The 20,575-nt window shown below is 46.8% G+C and overlaps 1 protein-coding gene across 13 annotated transcripts in view; it reads right to left on the reverse strand.

The window, feature by feature from the left end:
* R3HDM2 (R3H domain containing 2) overlaps positions 1 to 20,575 on the reverse strand; it is a 61,981-nt gene that overhangs the window by 28,629 nt on the left and 12,777 nt on the right. The window contains exon 1 of one of the 13 annotated variants that reach the window (XM_075525674.1): positions 10,400 to 10,742. The exons of 11 other annotated variants lie outside the window; for them this stretch is intronic. The gene's annotated coding sequence lies outside the window, so the exon portion shown is untranslated. Of the gene's footprint in view, positions 1 to 1,011; positions 1,294 to 10,399; positions 10,743 to 20,575 lie in introns of those variants that run through there. One more of the 13 variants, XM_075525671.1, reaches the window with a different exon arrangement.

The raw sequence follows: 20,575 nt of genomic DNA on the forward strand, positions 1-20,575 counted from the left end.
ATGCCAGCACTGCACTGGATCCAAGTGAGAGGATGGGACAGGATGCTTACTGACAAAAGGAGGAAGCTACGGTCACCTTAGCTTTCCTTCACACCTATCATTGCCTGTTCTAGACTTACGATGAGCTTTGCCCCAGCAATAAGACTCAGTGCTGTCAGTTCAGAGTCACAGATGGGAGAACCAGGAAAGGAAAAAGTTCCTTAACCCAAGGCCTTGATGAGTAAGCAGCACCTTGAGGTTGTGTGGGAAATACCCTCGTTGACCTCAGAAAATTCCCAGAAAAAGGGTGCAGGGAAAGCAAAAAAAGCTGGCATGGATGAAGCTGACAGGGCTGCACTGTCCGGTTTATGCACAGGAACCAGTATGTTTCAAGGCAGATACATGTATCCATAGGAGAGTGACTATGGATGCTATGGGTTGACATAGGCAAGCAGATACATCCCAACACTGTATGAAAACAAAGTCTTTCTCACTAGAGAGAACTGCTGGAAGATCCCAGCCACTGTTCACATGCATTCATTCAGGAGCAGGAAAGTTACAAGAAATCCGCTGTTAATTCCATAAGCAACTTCCTATGTAGCACACCTGAAAGTGTTAAGATGAGGACATGAGGGGCCAGAAGGCTCTCTTCTCACCTGAGGGCAATACCGAACAAATGGAACTGGGCAAGATTTCCCATACCCGCTGCAGTGCTGAGCCAGGCTCCTTCAGCCCAGCATCGTCACACTGTACCAAGCAGGCTGTCCCACAACCAAACTGGTGGCTCCTGGCAGAAAACAGCTGCCATCAATAGCTTGTTACAGAAAAGGAACCAGAGAGCAGTCTACTGTTGATGTTAGCCTTGCAAGTAGATTCTGCAAATACCTCTTCCTTCTGGCTGCTAACGACTTCCAAGCATGTATGTGGTCTCAAATGCCAGGTGGAGGAGAGGGCAAGAGCACCCCAATCTGCTATTCTGAATGCTCATCAGTGCAGATCCTTGCACTGCATGGATCACTTGCTGCTCCCTACCTCTTCCTGGCACAGTTCCACGGGACAGCGTACAGCACCACAGACTATCCCCTTGGCAGGTGTCTCCTGGAGCACCCCTGCAGGAACCAGCTTCCCTCGGGAATCACTGAGGCATCCATCCTCCAGCTGCAAGGGTCTGTTCTTCATCCCAGCAGGCTGGGTATCCAGCAGTTGCCAAGAGGAAACGCAACTGAGCTCCCAGGTTTATGGCAAGCATGCTGCATGGGGTGATGAGCCCCCATGGGAGGGAGTCGTGCTCTGCTGCGATGCCTCTGGCAGGAACTAGGTCAGAAAAGGAAAAGGGAACACTTGCTTGATTTGCACGCCAGCCTCCTTAGTGGGAGTCTGGATTATGCAGGGGGTGAAGCTGGTAAACTCTGCCTCCTCCCTCCCCAAAATGTTCCACGCTGTAGGAAACTGCTTCAGCCTTGTGTCCAGGCCAGGGGCCTGGCTTGTAAACAAGCCAGGAGGATCCGTAGCAGATTTGGGGAAGGGAGGCAGAAGGAGGCACCTGAACTGCATACACAACACTTATCTAAAGGGGGAATTTCTGCACTAAAATAAAGGAGCAGGTTTTGTATAGCTCATTCTCTTTGCAACAGCCACCCTATAACAAGTTTTTACTCCCAAGCCAAGCATGTCAGTCAAATTTGGGAAGGGTAATGGGATCTTTTCTCATCATACAGCATGTAACTTTGGCATCACAAAGGGAATGTCATCAGTTTTCCCTCTCTTCTTCCAGAAAAGATGACTCGGAGCCACTGAATTGACATCTGTAGGCTGCCCCCTCCTGCTAAAGCTTCTGTCCCTGACAGCAGTCCTCTGGGGTATTCCCTGCACATAAAATTCAAAGAAGATATGTGCACTGCTAGTGCTTCTCAATAGCAATGCTTTAGAGAGGAGGTTTCCTTTCTGTATGAATGAATCAGCCCTGCCCTCCCAGGGCAGACGTGGGATGCAGTGAGGGGGTGGCAGACATGATCTGCTGTGACAGACAGTGGCTTGCAGAGAAAGTGGAAGTTCAGAGGACTTGGTGGGGTGGGTGGGACTGAGCTGTGCCTTGCCAGGGAGATGAAAAGATTACATAGATGCAACATTAGGGAAGCCACAAAATCTGTGTCAGAAAAGAGAACAACAGAGCAACAGAAGGTGGGTGAGCAGCCATTAATTTTTTTGGTTTGGGCTGGCAAAGTAAACAGGCCAGTCAAGGCAGTGACAGTGTGAACACTTTGTGCATGCTGGCCAAGGGCCAGGTGAAGAGGTAGCCAGGACAGATTTACATCCTCCTATTCACCCCAAAGGGGAACATTGAATTCCACCTCTGCTGCCTTCTTGCCACATGCAGTTTGCAGCTGCCAAGCCATGACAATGCAGGCAGCAGCTGGTCCTGGTTAGGCAGGGAATAAAAGCAAGAAACTTCTGCATTTACAGTTAGGATGGATCCAGCAGCAAATCTGGGAAAGGCAGGAAGCCTACTGCTAAATACACTCTCTTCCTGGCCTTGTTTCTCCGAGTACAGGCATGCTCCTGTGAGCTAAATGAGGGTGCAAAGGAGACATATGGCTGCTTGGCTGTAGCTGCCTACGTGCACCCTCCTGTGTTGCAATAGGATAGAGGTATCTGAGGTAGCTCATCCCACCATGCAAGGAAGTTAAGCTACCTCTCAGTTTTCAGGGGGAAAGGAAACAAGTAAACAAGTGTGAGTGGGCTCCACTTTCTCAGTCCCTGTCCAAGCCATGACCACAGGAGCAAGTTTGCACACTTACAGCCTTCTTGACCAGGCTTCACAATTTGCTTCCAAGACAAGAATCTTGACTCACTTCCCCTCCATCTCCTCCCTTGCTTATTAACCAATTCTTTTCTTGCTTTCCGAGACTCACTCTAAAAGGCATTCAACAGGGCAGAGTAAAAATCATATCAGACTCAGCCCAGGTCATCAACATTAATGGAACAGAGATCTCACTACAGAGAAGGCTGCAGAGCCTTGCTGCCAAGAAGAAACCCTGACACAGCCATAACAGCAGCAGCTTTCTCCATCCTCAGGCTGGTTATAAAATATAAAGAAAGCATACTTAGAAACAAAACACATCCAATCACGTGCTAAGCAGAGCTAAAGTGCTCTGAGGGCTCAGAAATAAACATCCTGAGGCTGGTGATTCACTGGCAGGCAGGACCGTCCCCACCAGGTTGCTCCGATGGACAATCAAAGTCAATTCGGAGCGCTGGGAGGAGAACTGGGCGGGAAGAGCTGGCCCAGCCCAAGGGAGGTTTGCTGGTGCAACCGGTAATTAAAACCGCCAAACCACCTGTAAGAGGGAAGGGGGAAAGCAGTGGCCTTTTCCCAGCATCTGAGTGTTTCACTTCACCCCTCTGTGTAAAGGCTTCAGTATTGGCGTCATATATCACTAAGTAAGTACCTCCTGCAAGGTTAAACCATGATGCTCTCACGAACAATTTGCTCATTGGCTTCCAGGTCAACCAATCGGAATCGCAGCTCCATGGTAACAGGCCTTGTCACCAGGAGCAACCAGACAAGTTTGGGGGGTGATTTAGATTCCCCCCCCCTCGCTCCCCTTCCTGAGCACAGCGTCTGCTGTAGAAAAAGGTTTTCACAGGAAAAAGTGGAGGCGGTGAGGTGGAGAGGGTGCTGCAAATTCAAGGCATTAAAGCCTCCTCGGTTCTACTGACTAAGTCAGGCAGCGCAGTGCTCCCTCTCTGCGCCGAGGGATCTTCAGAGAGGCTTTTGTCTTCTCCTTTTCTGCCAGGACACAGCAGCTGGTAAAATTTTTTCTGTATTAAAGTACACCTACCAGATACAACAAGAAGCTGTAATGAAAGGCTTTGCTAGTAGGACCAACAAAGGCCAGGCAGCTCCTGAAACATCTCCCTCCTAGGCTCCATTTGGGCTCCCAGCCTGCTCTGCAAAATGTAAGCTGCCTGCACCAACACTGCTGACTGGGGCATCCCCAGCATCCCATAAAAAGTCTGCAGCCTCAGCTTGAAAACAAATAGGTAAAGAGCCTTTCAAGCACAGTCCCTTTCCCTCCTGTTGGAGAAAACAGCTCCCTATCAAAGGTAACAGCTCTAGCTAGAATGAGCACCTGGTTCAGTGCGAAAGCCCTGAAACCTTACTTGGGAACACTCATAAGCTGCAACTGTCTCAGCCAATGAAGCAACCTCTCCCAAATTCTCTCCATTGTTTTTTTTATTATCAGTTGAAGAGAGGGGTTTAATTCCTCACTACCATACAGTTCCTACAAAGCCTAAAAAAAAAAAAAAAAACCAACACAAAACAGGGGGCCAGATGTATTTGACTGCACAGTGCATAGTCTCCCAGTGCTTAGTCATTGCTTTAAATCTTAATCTCCACCCCCACATTACATCAAAGAGGTGAAATTATGATGCAGATGGAAGGGTTTGACTTCAGGTGGAAAGGGGGTAAATAACCTTATATGAACAAGACGACAGGAAATGCAGGTGAGATAGAAAGCCCTCTAAGTTAATTCTGCAGAATATCAGGAGGTCTCCAACGTGTCCATCCCAAATACTTCCAAGGACTGTAAGACAACACCAGTTAAGTTGCCTTCATCCACAGCTGAAGAAAGCCCCCATATCAAGCTCTACTTCACGTTTGCTCAGCAAATGGCTGCAGCAGCTTAAGGTGCTAATGGCTCTCCTGGCTGTTCACGTAACATCTGTGCTGTAAGGCAGGGCTGCTACAAGAGAATCCCTTCAGAAGGACCCATCTCTGCACCGCAGCAGAGCCACTGCCCGCTTGGTTTTGAGGGGCTTAAGCTCAGGGACTACCAGCCCTGTTCCACCGACAGTAAACCCTAGGAATAGGCCATGGTTTAGGACACATAGGAATAGTGTCTGCAGCAGCCTAGCTGTGGTGGCCATGGTTTGCCTCTGTGTCTCTGGCTGAATGTAGGAAATGGAGCCTGGAGAAGAGATGTAATCCTAGAGCTCTTCTTCATTTCAAATACCTTTAAAAAGGCTGTTCACTAGTACAGGTGCAGTCAGCCCTGTTAAATGGCACAATAGCCAGTAGGTGTGTTATGGGAAACATGTGAATTATCACCATGGCAGTAGTTCTCAGTTATGCGGTACATGCATGGATTTCATTATGTAGAACGTCTCAAACTACAAGATAATTTCAGGGGGGAAAAAAAATCAGTTATTTTGTTACCTCCTTCAATAAATGTAAGCACTAAAATCAGGATAGGTGTCAACTTGCTATTACTGTACTCCAAGAGTGTGACACAACTGGTGTCAGGACTGCCAAAATCATCATGTGATACACTGGAATCAAATGTGCCAGAACAATAAAGGTGCGTTGACACCTGAGGAAAAAGAGAGAATCAAAAAGATACAGCATGCTTCGCCCATGGGCTTTGAAAAGTCAAACTTTAATAGCCTGCCATTTCCACCTGGATGCCATTCAGGGTTTCTATCCAGAATGCTGCTGTCACAGTTGAGCCTGGCCCCTTGGAAGGCAGTAAGCAGGACACACGCTGTAGTACCAGGGTCTTTCCAGCACTGCCTCAGGAAGGACGCGTCAACGCTGAAGACTCATTGCCATTTGTCAAATGTGCATTCTCATGAGCAGGCTGCCTCCTCCCCAGGGCAGGTTCACTTCCCTCACCTTTGTGAACTACCTGCTCTATCTAGGGATCTTAGTTAAAAAAATAACAGGCAGCACCACAGTCCCTAGAGGCAGGCACGGAAGCAATAAGAATGCAGCAGGGTGTCCCTTGCCAAAGCCTTTGGGACCACATCACCCTGGGGATGGGTAAACATCTACATTACTGCAGTCTGAGAGCTGCTATTAAAACAAGACATCTTGCCTAGACACAATGGAGTAGTTTTCACTGAAAATGAGTATTTCAGCAGAAGATAAAACAAAAAGCACCACTTAAATGAAAACACATGAGGCAGCACAGCTGTTGTGAAGGGAGCACACAGCAGAGGTAACTGCCTGCCATGCAGACGAGCTCCAGGCAGGCAGAAGGTTCCACCACATGAGTTCCATTGCACCAAACACTCAGGAAAACACCACTTTAACTCAGGTCATGGCTGCTTTTCATTTTGTTATCAACACGAGAACAAGGCCCTCATACAGGATGGGAAGAACGACATCTGGGCCTAAGACAGAAACTGCACCAGATCTTGTAAGGTAAGCAACACAGTGCCCTGGGCAGCACATGGAAGGCAGAAGTCCTTTTAGGAGTGGAAGAGGTGTTTGTTCTTCCTTGCGAGGGAAGGAAACAGAAGATGCTGTTGAACCATGTCTAAAACATGAATGCGTCCAGCCACCTACCCAATGCCTCCACGTGCTCTGCAGGGGATTCTGCACTTTTTAATCTGGTGCCGGTTGCGGCGAGATCCAGCCTCTTGTGGAAGGAAAAGCTCACAGTAGAACCCTTTGCACTTGTCTCAGGATAGAAAAATTCAAAGCAGAATAATTAATTTCTTCCCCCCTCCAGATTCCAGATGTTCCCACTCAAGACAGGTCTTTGCTTCTTGCCCCAAAGGCCACACTGTTCTTTTTGTGCAACTTAAATTGCTAGCTTTCACGTCAGAGGTGGCTGAATTTCAGTAGCAAAGGAGATAACTTCCATTCATAACAGAGCCCTGATCCTTCAGAATGGGAGAAAGTATCAAACCAAGGAAGGATTCCCTACTGCAGTTAAGAGGGTACCCCAGCATGCCCTGCCACCCTCAGGTGTAATGCTTGGAAACATCCTTGCCACATGAACCAACATGGAGGGGAGAAATGACATGTCAATGAAGTAACACAGATTCTGTTCATTTGCCAGGAATACAAAGGTGGCAAAGTCCATGGCACCATCCAGTCAGCTGCCATCACCGAGTCAGCTGAGGGACTCAGGGGCTCACAACCAAAGGAATACAGCAAAATGACAAAGGAAGAGCGTGTCGGGTTTTTTCCCCATACATGCTGATTGCGTGTAGTAGCAGCAGGAAGAGTTGCCGTATGCCTGACAGGAAACTTCAATGTAGAGTTGACCGATGTGTTCAGAGAATCCAGCTTGACTGCCTGCATATTCAGGTCCTTTCTTTTTACTCCCAAAGCAGCCTATATGCTATGCAAGATAAGAGCTCCCATCTCATTTCTGCTGTGAAAAGTTGACGCCACAGAAAGAAGGCAAGCATTGGATTCAGGCATGCTGGAGATCTCCTGGGGAAGATAATTCACTTCAGCACCAAAGCCAGAGGCCGTAAAGATCCCCAGATCCCACTGGAAGCCTCCTCCCCACCCTGACTAGACTTACAGCTCGACTTTTGATACATGTTTCCTTTTTACAAGCATCAAGAGGAGAATGTGGGGTGTGGAGGGAGGTATCCCATGAAGATGCAAGTGAGCAACAATGGCAAATTGTTAGAAATCAGTTTAAAATAATGCATCCGTTATTGACTGTTATGGCACCATGCACTGGAATAGCTTTTACATTCAAGTGACCTGACAAGAAAAGAGGAATGGAGTTCCGTTTGCAGTGCCTGCTCACCATCGACAGTGGTGCCTCATCCATCTCACCACTGACACACCCTGACACCAGATCTTTGCAAGCCACTTTACTTGCATTTCAAGCCCTCTAGTGCCCTAGCTGGAAACACCAGACTCAATCAGCAACCCAGTACATTCTTTGCTGCTCTACAGCGCTTCTGGGTACAAAAATCTCTTCAGCACTTTGAACTGGATGGGTGAACTTTGCTTACATCTATTTTGCAGGCATGGAAAAGGAGATGCAGAGAATTCCTGCTACAGTTATTAGATGCCCACAGTTCTACATGCCTCCCAGAAGCTGACAGGTTGGACAGACAGGACCACACTGGAAGAAAGGAACCTATTGCACAAATGCCACAGGAAGGTTTGCAAAGAAAGAGCTCAAATGATACTGAAGAAAGTGGGTTTAAACAGTGTCAGGCTTAAAAGTTCTCTTAGCCTCAAGTTCACAGCAATAGCAGCCATCTTCAGTCCTTCTGCTCTCCCCTCTGTTAGTCTAAGGGGATATTATTTGTTTGACGTTAAAAACAAACAAACAAAACAAAGCAGTGTGATGCTGTTGTTCTCTTTTCCTTTTATTTTGGGAGCTGCAGTGAAGCCAAGTGACCCTCTCACCCCTCATTTACAATATCGGGGGGGGGGGGGGGGGGGGGGGAACGACGGGACGGGACACACACAACCCAAACAAACAGCCAATAGTTAAAAAGTGAAAGGATCACAGAAGCCATCAGTATAAACAGTTCTTGAGAAGGAAGGGCTTATGTTCGGTCCAAACATAGCACTGTAAATTTTTGTGGACAGTTCCTCTGAGGGTCCCTAGGCAGAACGGTGGGATAAAGAAAAGATAAATCCGAGATGAGAATCTCCCCATCAGAGAGTTCCCTTTCCATTTCACACTGGTTTTCCTTTCCCCATCACGAGCTATTCCTGTATTCATCCAGAGACCAGGGAACTGCTCCTGTGACGTCAAAGCAGTTTCCCAGCAACAATTAATGAGGGCTGTCCACCACAGGGGTTTCCTGAAAAGCTAGCAAGGAATTATCCACCTACTTTCTACGGTGTCAAGACGCAATAGGACAGCATTGAACAGGAACTCCTGTTAACCCTTCCATGGCTCAGAGGAAAACTCTGGCACATGTCCTAATTCTTTCAGAGAATCCCAAGCAGAATTCCTTCCACCTGAACCCATCCATAATGAAATACCAGATCAGGTAGGAGACACCTGCAGATACGGAGGTGGCAACCAGGCTCAGGAGAAATGCACGACATTAGATATAGCTCTTACCCCCTTGCTGGCACACTTCTCTTGTGCCATGCCTGCACCAGTCAGAAGCATAAGCACAAACATTAAAAAGCTGGCTGAGAGAGCAAGGTATTCCCCAGCCCAGCTTATCATTCCTGAGCCGACCTGGGCTGGCAAAGCAGATCCTCAAACTTTACTAATCAGATCTAGAGCATTCCAGCTCCCAGCAAACCTTCCTGGGAAGAAGGTAAAAAGTAGGGCTGCTATCTGTATCACCCTTTCTGTTTTCAAGGCTGATGCTTCTGCTTCTCACCATGCTGGCAGAGGATACTGAGCCACATGACACACTAAGTAGCCAAGGGGTACACAGCAAATACAAGACACTGTGGCTGTTTTCCAGGTGGGATCCAGAAATTTATTTGATCATTTTTGATCATTGAAGCGGGGGGGGGGGGGGGGGGGGCGGGAGTGGTGCGGGGGAAGTGATGATTAAAAGAAAAAAATCAACTTCATCTTTTGGCTGCCAGCTGCAAAAGTTGGACTTGACAGTGAAGGGGGAGAATGAAGAGTGGGTAAGGTATTCCCCTTCCCGCTTTCCCACAGCAAGATGAACTCAGCCTTCACCTGCTAAAGTGCTCACCATTCATTGCAGCAGCTGTTGCTGCTGTTTGCAGATCCTCTAGCCACAGGTGATGCTTCCAGTTTAAATAAGCATTTTAAAGACATGAAGGGAAAGGAAACAGGTCCAACGCACCTGAATGAAGATCCTGCAGTACAGTAACTGGCTAATACCTCAAGCCCAAGAAAACCAGCTCCTAGCACTAAATCTCAAATGAAAGGAGCATCATTTCCAGTATCTTTTTTTTTAGGCAAGACTGAATGATGAACATGCGTGAGAAGGAGGTAAAGGCAATCCAAACTCCTGATTCCACTAAAACCAAACCCAATTCAGTGATACATTTAAAATAATTTAAAAATGGGGTTAATATATATGTGAACACAGATATAGTCCTACAGAACACCAAATTGCATAAGCTAACCTGAAAATGTCATATGGCACATAGCCAATTAACTAGTCAACATTTCTCATCAACTAGCCAGCTTCAAACAAGTAAATCCTTTAAAAAGTATAACTCAGCAGAAGAGCAGGGAGTATTTTGTCTTTGCAAAATGAACAGAAACTACCTAGGAGCAAGCTGCATAAACACCAAGCTAAGACACAAGGAGAACCCATGAGACTGTCACGGGGAACTCCTTAATGACATGGAAGAGTACAGTGTGCTTATCGGGGATTCCCCTGTCTCCTGTAGGTGCATCCCCAGCGTCACAAAAAGAGGAAGGAGAAAGCTCATCTCACACTCTCAAATCTTGAATGGGATCACAGAGCCACACATTCATTTTAGTACAGCACCATTTTAAATTAACCCCATCAAGCAGCAGAAATCTTGTCTCTTACTTACCAGAGATGAATGATGTCAGGTCCCCATCCCTGAAACACTTGCATTTATACCTATACTGTATTTTGCATGGTGGGGGCACAGGGAGAGGAAAAGAAAAGTCTCTGGTCAATCTCTCTCAAGCCCAAAATAATTGAAGACTTACTCTAAAAATAAACTCACCGTGGTAGTTTTGCGCTCTCAGCAGGTCATCTGTTTCCTGATTTCAACGGAGACTTCATTGCCACAACCAGTTCAAGAGGAATTTTGCCAAGATAATATTGCTTCTTAGAAGCCCCCGCCAGCTCTCAACCCCAAATAAAACACTAGCGATCTTTGCTGCTGCTACAGCAAGCTAATTGCTCTGACAAGCAGCTCTGAAGCAAGCAGAGCCCAGCTGTTCAGAGGGATGTCATAGACAGCTCTGCCAATAGCCACATGCACACCCCCCTCCTGCTCTCATTCAAATACTTCAATGGAACTGCCTCCGCACAGCCCTGAGAAGGCTTTAAAGACACAGCATCCTTCCCGTACCAGGCACTGGAGCAACACAAATGTAAGTGCAGGAGCAAAGAAGAGATACCACAGTAAACATCAGCATCTTCCAGAAGAATTCAAGTGCATGGACTACACTTTGCAGAATGCCCTACATGTGCCAAGGTAGGTTACAGGCAGCCTTGCTTCACTCCTATCATTGTTGCCATAATGCTTCCAAGGGGTCAGTTTGTTAATGGTGTCATTTCGTTATTTTTTTCTTGCTCATTTATTAGTGATTAAATACTGACAGAGACAGGAAACAAGAAATGCAAATGGCCCTAGAGAGGTTTTAAACTGCTCACTTGCTTAAATTTTCCCCAGAAAGGGGTTTCCCATCCCTGACCTGGTGACTCTACAGGCACACAGGCTGCGATCAAGTCTCCTCTCCATATACTAAAGCTTAGTCTCACACGCACAAGGCAGCCTTGCTAAGCATCGTGCATAGGCAGACTTCGTGATGGATCACAAGCACACCCTGTCCCTCGTCAGGCTCAGAAGTTGCTCCTTGTTGGATTACAGAGATCTTCCAACTACTGCTCTAAACACTGGTCAACAGCAGGTAGGCGTCATTCTTCTTCTGCTGGGCAGGAGCCCATTCTAGGCAAGGTGCAGCCAGAGCTGAAGAGAGTGCACTCTTGTGGGGCCAGTGCTGACTTCAGGCACGATCAGCTCAGTCAGCAGCTGGTCTCGAGGAGGCTCCTTGCTCAGGCTGAGCTCTGACAGTGCTGGAGCTGGCAGCAGAGCAAGGGGCAGCAGGCTCACAGGGCAGCTGCCTAGAGACAAAAGCTTTGAAGAGAAAGGAGATGAAGATGAGAAGGCAGGATCAGCCTTGGGCTCAAGGAGATGGAGAGGCTGAAGTGAGACAGTTGCAAAAAGGTTGAGATGCACAGCTTTAACTGACAGCATCCATTGCAAATAGCATAGTGCTGTGCTGGTAAAGCCTCTTCAGGACTTGCCTTTACCACTTTTGCTAAGTTAATGCAGTTTCTTCTAAATGATCCCCTGCTACAGCCAAAGAAACAGTCCAATAAAGCTTTTAAAAAGCAAGGAAACAGCCAACAGAAACCGAATACGTTTCAGCTCCATGACAAACTGAGGTTCAAGTTTGTAAAGCAGCCCTGCTCTGCGAAGCACTTAAGTTTAAATGTATGTATGAGCTTCTGTCTTAACCTGCTTCAAAGCTTTCTGAATCAAGCCTGTCATGCCCATGCAGAAAGTGGGTGAATGTTCCCGGCCAGCTGTCCTCTCTTCCTGCTGAAACCGCTGTGATCTCAGCTGCAGTAAACAGCTCCTTGCTTCTGCCTGCAGCAATATTGACATTTGAAAAGGGGGTCCCATGGCTAGAGAACCAAAGAGAAAGGAATGACACAGAGGCAAGACAGACAGGAAGTAATAAGAAAAAGTCACTTGCAATTCTATACCAGTGTTTTCAAGTGGAGGGCCACAATTAATCGACCCCCACATTGGCTGAATGCAAAGGCTTCATGGATGTTATATGAGATTTCCCCATCAGAAGGTGCAAGGAAGGCAGATCCAAAGGATTCAAGTTCCTTTTATGCCTCCCATTTCTGGCCACTTCAAGTTCTTTCCTCCCAATTCTGCAAAGAACTTTTAAAATGAAGGTGCCTGTCCAAGGAAACTGAACGATGATCTCCCAAGCTCTTTGAGAAAGTCACCGCTGTCTGAGCAGTGCAAGCTTGTAGGATGAGGGCCTTCAGCTGAGCTCACGGGCTCTGCTATGATAGTTTCTCAGTCTGCTGCACAGCAAGCCCGGAGAGGTAGTAAGTGACTGCATTTGCAACAGCTCCATGGATTGCTCAGCAGGAAGTCAGTCTGGACATTGGTGTCCCCCTGGCAGAAAGCATGTGCTCAGAGTGACTCCCTGTGGCAGCTGAACCCAGCAAAGCTGCAAGATTCAGACAGAGATTAGGTTAACAACTCAGCATCAGGGTTCCCCCCCCCCCTTTTTAACTCATCTATTTTGGGTTGGTTTATTCCTGTCACCCAGGCAGGCCCCTAGAGTTTCAAACCTGGATTTCTGAGCCCTGAAGAAGCTCTGGCAGCTACTTTGCAAATGAAGAAGCAACAGAAAGGGACAGAGGAGTTCAGGTCCAGGAGCAGTGCTCCAGCATGCCTTGCCCAGGCCAAGGATCTTTGCTCCACACAGACAGAGCCTTAAAATCTCCACAAAACCTAGTGAAACTAACAGAGCTTTATTTTGCTGAGAAGCATCTGTGGTCTGCTGCATTTTGACTCAGGATCATTAAGGACAGTTGCTGGCACCCTCTACTCCAGAGCCCTGCAGCGGCAAGATCAGTACTATAAAAGGAGGGAACTTTGGATGCTGTTCTGCCCTTCTACTGGGTCTTCCTGTTTTCAAAGACGCCCAGCTGGCAGAGCATGTTAAGCAGGCAAGAACATACAATCAGCTTAGGACCCTCTGTTGAAACCCCACTGTCAGTTCTTAACATCGACATTAGAGCAGAAAGAAAAGAAGCTCCATAACCGGAGCCTGCAAACCTGATCTCTAGCACTTAGATGCCTGGCAGATGGCTCAGCAAGGACAGATTTCTGAGTGAGAAAGCCTTCCAGCCCTAGGACACAAGCACCTGCCCTAGACAGCACAGATGCAGCCTCCTGCAGGCTTGTCCAGCTCTTTCAAAAACCACTGCCCATTATCACTCTGAGTCAGTGGCATTTCATCTTCATGAAGCACATGTGTGTGAGAGGATTTCCTAAGCGGCATCTTTCTCCTTAGATGGGGAGACAGTAAATCCTGGGTGGGAGAAGGAGAAGGAAGAATGAGTCAGCCCCACCAGCAGCCTGGACAAAGCCCTACAGAGAGGGCTCCCGCTCTTCACACCTGAGAGCCATTTGCTGAGGTATTGCGTGCATGTGTGTGCGTGCACGCACACAATGAAACTAGGTCAGCGAAAGCAGGGCACAGAAAAGATGCAGCAGCTCTAGGTATTGTCTGTGCTCCCAGCTTGCAGGGAAGCTGCCTATGCCTAACATAGTAATATTGCAGAGCAAACAACGAAAAAAAAAAAAAAGCAACAAGACATGTTCCCTCCCTCCCTGGCAGACATGTATCAAATTAGTTTAGGCTCTAGTTTGCCCCGTCCAGCTTCTGTTGAGAGAAGACATGCCAATTGGGTATAAGACATGCCAGTGGGTATAACCCCATTAGAAGGGGTAAAAAAAGTCAAGACTTGTGACACCAAACTGGTGGGATGGCACTGGTGCAAACCCCCACCATCAGCCCAGGACTGGGCTCCCCCGTGTGACAGACATGTACCAGGCAGCCTGCATCACACACCTACGGTGGCTGGAAAGGGAGCAGAGCATTACCAATGGACTTAAATACATTCATTTACCCACCCAGACCAGAAAACTCCCTCTCCCCTTAGAAAAGGGGAAAAAACCCAAACGAAAGAGCCTGGGACTCGTTGCAGGCATGTCAAACACCAGCAATCTCACTTCTGCCAGGCTCAGCCACCACAGCTCCATGGGGATGAGAGAAAAAGCAATCCTCAAGCAGCTAGAGAACTGTATCATGGACTGCTCTTTGGGTTGGAACTAACCTTGTTCATTGCATCCAGCAGCAGGCTGTAAGCTATCATTAATTACTAAAGTGCATAGGTAGAAACACACTCTCCAGAGCGCATACACTTCCAAGGATATTATCAGCGTGCAGACTGCAGGAAAGATTTGGAGAGCTGGCTCCCTAATGTGACTCAACTTCAGGGTGCTGCCAGGTATACACCAAGCATCGGAGCTAAGGGATCAGCTTGGACAGGGAACACTCTTAGGCAGACACTGTAATAACCACCATACATGGCAAGTCAAAGATCTTTCACAAGTCCTCCAGGCCACAGGCTTGTTTTGTTTTGCAGGAGTGTGTATGCAGCAGAAAGACTTCTTTGTGTTTGGAGTCAGGAAGTGGGAAGGATGAGAACTGCAGCACGTTGCTGCTGGGAGCCACCTACTCCAACACGTGCCGTGAAGACAGCTCCATGAACATCCAGAACCACAGCAAGCACCCATGAAAGCAGGAGACCAGCAGAATCCCCACAGTTGGGGTTGAAGGAAGGATGTTCTGGTCTTACTCATAGTTTTCAGCAGGGCACACAAATGGAAGAGCGAGAGAACAGCCAGGATTCCTCATCAAGACTATGACCACCTGAAAGATCTCTCCACATAAGTCCTACAACCAGCGTGTTTTTCTTATCAGGCCCAAGGTCTCCTCAGAAGAGGCCACAATAAAGGAACAAGGGGTAGACTGAAGGAAAAAAAAAAACCTACCTGCACAGCGGACACTCCACTCTCAAAAGTCACAAACAAGTCAGAGAGTCGTGAGGAAGACAACATTCTGAGGAGGGCAGAGAAACCCAGACATCAAGAACTCTGTTTGAATGGCTTCTACTACCAGAAAAGAGACAAATTTGGCTTATGCCCAAAGAAGTAAGATCCAAGAGTCGCTGGCCCACCCTGTCCTCAGCTCACCCTGCTGCTGGGAATCAGTGTCACTCCAAGTGCTGCATGAACACACACAAAATAAAGGCACCTGCTACTCTTAGACACCCAGGACCTAAAACCAATGTGAGGACAGGGCTGGGACTCCTGACACTAAGAGAAACAATACCAGAACCCTTGAAGAAGCTTACTCGGCCTAAGAGAGAAGAATTCGGAAATGAGATCGTAAGGCAGAATTAGTGCTTCACTTCGGAGCCTAGCAGAAAAAAAGCACACTGCCCTGGATTTGGGTTTCATTGGACTAAAGCATTTAGCTTAGCAGTAATCACAGCTGCATTTTCACAGCGCACTGCAGAACATCGCGCTGGCTGGCTGCTCAAAGCCATAGGGCTCATAGCAAGCTGCATCTACTGCACTTCGGCATTTAAAAACATGCACTGCCCAGTCCCTTGCTCAACTGTTACTGGGACCACCTCGCCCTCTAAATTCTACCCTCCTTCAGCCCTCCCCCCACTTTATGCCAAGGACATAAAGGCACAGTAAACCTCATGTCACTAACGAGTCAGCACACAGGAAAGTACGCACTTGCTCCATGCCAGCAAGACATTCCCACTGTGGGAGCTGAACATGGCACCAAGTGAATTTTCTAGTTGCAGACATTTGTGGACTGACTCTGCAAGGGGAGGCAGGCAGGCAGGGCTGCCGCCTCTGCGCTCCTTGTCACCTCCCCTAGCAGGAAAGCGACAGGGCACCTCCTTCCTCCAGCCAGACCCTTCCCTCCTCCTGTCTGACTGAAAGGACAGCAGTGTCCCCAGCTCCATTAGGAAGAAAGTCCAGAAGCAGCAGGGATGCAGAGTAGCTAAATCCATCAGCTCAGAGGGACAAAACGAAGGCAAAAGAACACAGGAGAGCCAGAAGAAGAGGGGGAAAAAAAGAAAGGGATAGCAGGAGAAAATATAAGTGCTGAGAGACACTCAAGAAAGAAAGGGGAAGGGGCAAATTAAGTTTAGTCAGTAGCTGGGAAACTCCTTCAGAGATGAAACATCTTGCCCACCTGCTCCTTTTAAAGGCCATGCTGCCACCTCTGATGGATAAGGGTACCCACGCTGGACATGGCAGGGAGGAACAGAGGAGGGTTTTAAATGTAATTACCATTCTCTACTAAGTAAAAATTAAACACCCCCCAACAAGGAGCTTTGAGTCAACCTCAGCTGTGCCTACAGTCTCTGATACTGTCTTCTCCTCTGCACATGTGTGCACACACACGTGCATGGAGGTGTCTTCTTCCTAGGCTGAAGCCAGTCTCCAGGCAGTAAAAAAGATTTTTTTTTTTTTTTTTTAATAAAGGGACCTTCCATTCAAATCTGGCTCAGCTGAGTACGTGTTATCATGGCAACCATCCCCTCCCTGTCTGCCCCAGCAAAGAGAGTATTAAACACACAGATCTGAATGATCCTGCACTGGCACGGGCTGCAACCAAGCCCCATCATCCCCTCCAGCCCCTCTCCAGGCTGAGGCTAGTGTGATTTGACATGAACCAAATCTGTCAATGGCTCAAGACAGACACGTGGGCAGTAATGAGCAGTGGAAAAAACGAAGCACACTCCATTCAGCTCCAAACACTGATAAATAATTCAGGAAGAGAAATGCCGCAATACAGAGCACAGCACAGTTTAAAAATAGAACATGCGCCGATGCCAGAGGAATGGAGGGGAAGGAGAGAAAAGCAGAGAGAGGTGGCATGAACTAAAGCATGTGTGTCAACAAACTGGGCAGCTCGTGGATGCTGCAGCAACCTAGCTCTACATATTGATCCCAGCAGATGTTTATTTGCTTACCCTTTAAATTGGGAATCCAAAACAATTATTATTATTAACATGGCAACAGCAACCAGGGCTACCCCTTCTGGATCAGAGCCCTGCAGCAAGGCATATACCCAAAAGAAGAGAAACAGCCTTCGCGCTGAAGAGCTTGTGGGAAGTACACGGGTGGGAGTACATACAGCAAGTGTGTACCTGCCCACCCTCCCTGCAAGTGCGGCAGCAACTCTGCAGCAGTACGGGCACCAGCTGCCTGGTGTCCAGGGTCAGGTACAGTCCATTACCTGTGTGTCCTGCTCAGGTGGGGAGCACACATAAAGCTCAGATAATGGAGGCTGAGCTTTGAGAACTTAGGTGGTACAATCTGTTTTCTATTATGGGGTGAAGGTGAAATGAGCACCGACTGTTTCTAATGGGAAAGTTAGAGCCTTTTTCTCTGTTTAGCTGTTCTCTTCTAAATCCAGCTACCTTAAATTCAGACACTTCCACTCATCATTTGTAACATCAGTTGCTGGCCAACTGCCCCAACATTTATATCCCACAAAATATATGTAATATACAAAAATATATAAATATACTCTACAAACATCACCACCACCACCCTGTTAGGCAACAAGCACAAAGAGCTCAGAAAACTGTTCTCTCTGGATTCCATTGCCCTTCCTGCATTAATAACTGCATGTTAAAAAAACCCAAAAAAACAACCAACAAACTTTGTGCTAACCTAAAATATTCAAGTGTCTAAACGAGTCTGCAATATAGGTGTCACCTGTATTTTCATGGTGGGAATGAGGACACAGCAGAAGTGATGTAAGTAAGGTTAGAAAGGTCATTATCAGATCCAAAAGTTCCTCCTTTCAGCTGTAGAGCCTAACGCATTTCACATTTACTATTAATTATGAAGAAGCCTTGGTCACAGATATAGCCCCTTTATCCTGGTTTGCCACTGGGGCTGCTCTAAAGAAAAAGATGGTCTTTTCAGGTTTTGCAGAACCTGTGAAAAATACTTTGACAGATGGCTGCTATTTTCCCCCTCCTCGGAGTTTCAAAAAATAACACCAGAAAGACACCAATCTCTCCCTGCTTCCTCATGAAGAGCAGCGATACCAGTTTCCCAAGTACTTGTAAGACAAGGAAAGTGCTGCTAATAAGAAAATACAGAGTAAATTTTTTATAAAGAAAAATAAAATAGTATCATGTACACTTAATTCAAAACCTAATAAGTCTGTACAGAGAAGAAGCTTTCTATAAATATTTTTGGTGTCCCCCCCCCCCAAATATTAAAAAAAAAAATAATTGAAGACATAAGGGAATAAAAGGAAAAAAAAAAAAAGTAAAAGGCCACTGAAAGTTCAACAGACAGACCTGATGCCTGCTTGTAAGGCACCTCAGTCTTAAAGAGGAAATCATAAACAAGTGGCTCCTTTGGTTTCAGCAAAGATCTCCCAAAACGTATTTTGCCCTAAATTTAAGCGAAGGTGAACAAAACTCTGTTACTCAGTCTTCATCACTGGAGCACTCCAAGGCAACATCCATCTGCTTCTCTGAAAGGCAATTTTAATGGAAATCTTGCCTAAAACTGAGTATGTTGCCTTCCTGCGTTTTCATGTGGTCCTGCTACCTTACTCAACTACTATCATAGTTTTAACAGTATGATCACATTTGACCCGAAATGTGAACTGCTGCTCAGAAGATGCTGAAAAGAGGCTTTAAAGGGAGAGGAAAAAGAAACACAAACTTGTGCTACAGCTGAAAAGCCCATGCTTCAATCGACCAGCTTCTCTGTGAGGAGGTCCCCACCTGAGGGAGTTGAGAGGAGGAATGAGCGTCCTGCGAAGCCTCCTGCCTCCTTCAGCTGCAGGCAGCCAGGAAGGGCCAGCATCGCTTCAGAACATGCACCTGAATTTACAAAGCAAACACACAACTGCCACATCAGGTCCAGTTTTAGGATTTTCCCTGCCTTGCCTCAAAGTTGAGGCTTTCACGGTCCTATTTACATGTTCTACAAGCAGCAGTCACACACTGGCTGGCGTCAGCCTGTTACCGGACACTGTTGAGTGAACAGAATTTGCACGCCTGGCACTGAGTGGCCGTGAGTTATCCACAGAGTGGGTGATGCTGTGTTACAGCCAGTTGCTATTTCTGGAAAGCATGTAATGTTACTTTACAGTACTAAAGGAAGATGTAATGAAAGTAGTCCAGCCACTGTCTTGGGACCTAGTAATTTTATATACATTATCAGAATTGCAGTTATGAAAATAATAAATCTCCCAACAGCCTAAGAATTTCTAATTTCAAAGTTTTGTACATTTAAAATATTGAAAAGCTTGTAACGGGCACCTGAAGTCAATCCCATGTACAATGGACTTTCACATGTTAAAAAGCCATTTATGTCTCGGCCTCTGATTCAAGTAAGCAGTACTCTAGCTCACAGCAGGTAGCAACTTCTCCTTCTAACCCCCCTCCTGCACCCCCAATGGAGAATTTTCCTGGATTACTTTTAGCCACCAATATTGCTCAAGGGTTTCTCTCTGCAATGCCTGACCACACTATTCCTGAACAAGTTGTTATAAAGATGCTTCCTCTCCAAAAATCACTCTGCATTTTACTAGTCCATTGGATACAAACCTAAAATTATCATAGAGAGTAAGCTTAAGAAACAGATTGGGTTTATCGAGGCAGAGGGCATGACAGTGCTATAGGTTTCAGTTCTGGGAAGTTTTTAACTCCAGGCACATGCTATGCCTTTATTGAAGGCTCTTTAGCCAAGGTTGACTTGATCAGCTGGGGACACGCTGTTATCAGGATACTTTTTTTTTTTTTTTTGGGGGGGGGACGGGGGGACAGCATGGGAGATAATAAAATAAAATTTTAAAATAATCAAGGCTCATACAACTGTGCTGACCTAATTTGTGTGCATCTCTTACTTGTCCAACTAACATTTCAACACAGCAGCCACTGTGAGGGTACTCTGACAGTCCAGTTAAAACCTCAAAAAAAGCCTTCTGATAAGAGACCAGATAAAAGAGAACCTATTAATGCTCCCACTAGTGGCAAGACAGAATCATGAGATCAATCCTTAGCACCGAGTCCATCCACAAGACAATGATAGTTAAGAAACCAGCCTCACCAGTTCTGCTGCTCACTGAACAGTTCATTTGTTCATATAATTATGTCAGTACAACCCTCAGCATAGAGTCAGTTATAAGCCACAGGTTTCATTATCCAAGTAGCTTGTTCCCATAAGCAGCAGCTGTATCAGATGAAGCACATCTGTACCAATACAAACACAGCATCAGGCAAGAGGGCAGGATTGCTTTCACTGTACCAGCACAGCAAAGACACACTGCTTAGGCTGCTAAAATCCCACAGATACATCACATGTGTGAAAGTTGAGATTTTTGCCAGTACCACTTTCCCAGTTTTGGGGAGCTATGTGCTGGCAAGACTATGTCTGACATGCACTCAACACAGAGGGTTTCATGTACATCCAGCCAGTGCCAACGAGGTAGACTGCTTCTGTGAA

Source organism: Mycteria americana, chromosome 26, assembly GCF_035582795.1.
Source record: "Mycteria americana isolate JAX WOST 10 ecotype Jacksonville Zoo and Gardens chromosome 26, USCA_MyAme_1.0, whole genome shotgun sequence".
Taxonomy (NCBI): Eukaryota; Metazoa; Chordata; class Aves; order Ciconiiformes; family Ciconiidae; genus Mycteria; species Mycteria americana.